The sequence below is a fragment of the Sminthopsis crassicaudata genome, chromosome 4 (assembly GCF_048593235.1).
Source record: "Sminthopsis crassicaudata isolate SCR6 chromosome 4, ASM4859323v1, whole genome shotgun sequence".
NCBI classification, from domain to species: domain Eukaryota; kingdom Metazoa; phylum Chordata; class Mammalia; order Dasyuromorphia; family Dasyuridae; genus Sminthopsis; species Sminthopsis crassicaudata.
In genome coordinates, this window is record NC_133620.1 from 101,890,344 (window position 1) to 101,894,268 (window position 3,925).

General features: G+C 45.7%; 1 pseudogene; it reads right to left on the reverse strand.

Annotated features, from left to right (window-relative positions):
- Positions 1–406: 406 nt before the first annotated feature.
- Positions 407–3,371, reverse strand: LOC141540621 (biotin--protein ligase pseudogene; annotated as a pseudogene).
- Positions 3,372–3,925: the final 554 nt, after the last annotated feature.

Consider the following 3,925-nt stretch of genomic DNA (forward strand, 5'->3'; position numbering starts at 1 on the left):
ACTGAGCAATGACTCAAGAAGGGGGGCTGATATTTTTTCCCTTTTCAAAGGGAGCTATAATGAGGGGTTGACTATTGTGAAACACCTAAATTTCCCTGTCTTGTTGGCATAAAAGAGCTCCAGGTATCAACATACACCAAGTTCCGTCTAAGAAGGGAAAGGCAGGCGACTCTTCTGTAAAAGAGAGAAATCCCTAGTAAACAAAAAGTAACCAAAAGGCATGAGAAAAGTCATTAAGGGAAAAAAACCTCAAGCATCCCCAATCCCAAACAGAACTTTCTGATGAATGGTAGGAAAGAGCTAAGAAATAAAGCAGGAATGTATTTGCAAGTGGCTATGCACTTTTGCCTGAGATGAAACTCACTTCGATATGGCCCACTCTGCTCTCTTGCTCAGGACAGTTGAATTAATTCTTGGGGATGATGAGGTTTTTCAGCATGTCCAAAGAGTTGCCGTCTGGATGCACAGTCATAACATCCCCTCCTTCTCGATGGACTTGAAGGAAGCCAGAATCGTCAATCCCAACAATCCATCCCAGTGGGCCCTCGTCGTTTCCCAGACGTACTTGCTGACCGCTGTGTATCCAGTATTTGTAATAGAGAGGAAGAATGGCATTAGGTCCTTTGTCCTGAAAGGCATCCAGTAGGCTCTCCAGCACAGTTATTGTTCTTGCCACCAGATAATCCACACGTAACAGACTGAGGTTTTGGTTGTGTTTCTTATTATATTCTATGATGAGATCATTGAGGCAAAGAGTAGGGTGACTGTTATTCACATTAACTCCACAGCCAATAAGAATATGACAAGTTGATCCCATAAGCGTTGAGTTGACCAACACTCCCCCAAGCTTCATTTGATCACTGTAGTAGATATCATTGGGCCACTTGACTCTTAAATTGATGTCCTGATAGTCAGGAATGGATCGAACTGCCTCCACCACTGCCAAAGACATCAAGTGTTGAACAAATGGGATTCTCTGACCCAGATGAGAATCTAGGGGGATGTGGAGGTGTAAGGTGGAAAGAGAACATCCCACAGGACTAAGCCAGACATTGCCATCACGACCTTTTCCTTGAGTTTGCTGGGCTGCAATCGCTACTAAACCCAGGTGTGGTGGCACCTCAACCATCAAGCCGTCCAGAAGATCCATTGTGGATGAAGTCACTTCAGCAAACAGAATGATCTTTCCCAGTTGCTTTGTGTGCAAATGTTTTTGATAGAGCTCCAGGTGAAAATGTTCTGGGGCAAAATCCTCTGTGGCAGTGATAACTGGCATATGAGATGGGGTCACTTCCAATTCTGGTGGATGGGATGAAACAAACTGAAGGGTCAGCTTGCTGAATTGCATTACTCCTTCGGGTCCCACATTTCTTGCCAGCCACTGCATAAAAGAAGTTCGGACTTCCTCATCAGCTGTGAGCAAATAGAGAGGAGTCAGGGGAGGAATTTTCTTTAATTCACACCTTAGGCCAAGGACCCTCAGGATCTCCTTCAGGACTTCCAATCGGGTGAAATGGCTTGATTTCAGCAAATTAAAGGCAGCTGGAGCTTCTATCAAAGTGCTGGGAGACATTTCCAAGTGCACCTGACAGAGAATTGCTTCTCCTCCGTTTGTTCCACAAGGCAGGTGAACAATCATCCTGTCTCGATGCACGTTTTCTAAGTAACCCTCTAGCTTTCCAGGATGGGTAGGCAGCTGTCCAGGGCCTTCTTCAAATAGGATCCCACTTGTCACTACATTCAGTTTCATTTCACTGTCATCAGCCTTGGAAAAAACCAATGTCTGGATGCTCTTCTTCAGTTCCTCTTGGCTTTTCAGCTGTAGGCCACCAAACGTGAAGGAGGAAGATAGCCCCAAAACCTTCCCACCTTGGGACAGGTACAAGATGAACTTTTGGGAAACTGCTTCAGAAATAGGCTCTTCTGTGGCAATGATCAACAATAAACAGTGATGCAGCCATGGATGGCTGAGCACATTTTTCTCCTTCAGCTGGGAGATGACATAACAATCAGTGTCAATACAATCCTTCAGAAGGGAATGGAGCTGCTGGAATCTCTGCTGTCCTTTCTGAGAGTCAGAGCCCACAAAGAGTAAAATGTTCGGTGGCTTCTCGGGAATATTGACTCTTCTCCTTCGTCCAGGTTGGCAAGTTGGCTTAACACTGCCTTCTTGGCTGCTGCTGAAACCATGAGGAAGATCTGCAAGGTCTTCTGCAGATGCCAATCTGACAGCTTCAGTGGTGCTGCTTTCTAGTCCCAAACACTCCAGGCAGCTTGAAAGATGGAAGTGATGGTATTCATCCAATCCAGCTCCTTTTCCCATGCATTGGTGGCTTCTTGCTGACAAGCATTGCCTTTCTTCCGACGATACTCCTCCTTTTGAATCTTTTGGTCATCCCTGTCTCTCAAAGGCTCCAACATTTCTGCTTTGATGTGAAACTCCTCCACTTCTGTGATGTGGGATACTGTCCGTGGCTGTAGTTCTTTTAGCACCGAGGCCTGCAGAGGCACAGAAGCAATGTTTTGGGGTGCCAAACCACTATCCAATTGGAGTCTGTTTTCCATGAATGCAGTGTGATGAAATGATCTCTACTTGCTTCAGCAACTAGCTTCTAAGGCTCACCGGGTCTTCAGGCTAATGGCAAACAAGAGTCTGCCCACTTTCCTGCAAGCAGGAGTGAAAGTCCAGATCTTTGATTTTGTCTTTCAAAGTCCTGAATCTTTTCCTGGGCCCTGTGAGCTTTACTAGAGGCCTTTCTCTGTCCTTGGTTCCCAAGAGCTCGCTTGGAGTGTGTCCGAATCCAAAGATTTGTCCTCCAGCCTCTAGCCAGCTTCAGCCTCTCAATGTCCTCCCAGTGTGTCCAGCCAGCCCCAAAGTACAAGTCGGAATAGATCAGACTCCAAGAGGGTGGGATTGTGGGTTTCCTGGTCCAGTGAATCTCCCCACTGAATCCTGCTCTGAATCTCCTGGAGCTTCCAGTGGGCTTGTCCTTTTATAGGCTCTTTGAAAGGTGTGAACTCTTAAAGGGGGGGGGGAGGTGTGAACTTGTAAAGGGGGGAAAGTGTGAACTCTAAACTAGAGAACAGCTAAGTACCATGCTAATAACCCTGTTACCACTTTGTCAGAACCCTAACACTGCCCCAATGATTTTGCTCTGACTCTCTAATTCAGGGGTTCTCAAACCCACTGAGGATGTTTATGAGGTCCTCCAGATTGTGTTCAATGGACTGAGGGGGCGGAGACAGAGTGTGAGTTTTTGTTTGTACTATAGTCCTGCCCTCCAACAGTGTGAGGGACAGTGAACTGGCCCCCTATTTGAAAGTTTGAGGCCCACTGGGTCTAATTCATCTGTACCTTTGTTATTGCCCATGCCAGAAAAGTTCTTACTCCTCCCTTGTGCTCTAGCTCCTTTCCAGTATCATCTTCTTCAAGAGGTCCTTTCTGAAGCCCTCAGTTGTTTGTACTCTCCTCCTTCCCTAGTATGGTGCTTTAATCTTCTATGTGTCTTTTCTTTGCTTCTCTGTGAACATTAGTCCTTAGTTCTCTTATGGAGATGGAATTGGGCCATTCTCTGAGTCCATTTAGAGAAAGGATCTCAGATCAACCATTCTTCCCAAGCTGCATTTTGAATTCTCTGCCTATGACTACCCTGTCTTTCCTTTCCTTTTTCAGTTCCAAGTTTGTGTTCTCTTTCCCCCCTCAGAATTGGGTAAGCTTTTTGAGGAGAGGGACTATCTTTTTGCTTCTGTTTGTATCCCTAGTGCTTTGCATAGTGCCTGCCACATGGTAGGGGCTTAATAAATGCTTGTTGACTTAAAGGCAGAAATTGTATGATTTGGGGGCTTCTATCCCAAGCACTTAACACAGGGGTTAAACACTGTGCCAGTAGATTCTTAATAAATGCTTTCTTGATGGGTGAATGAA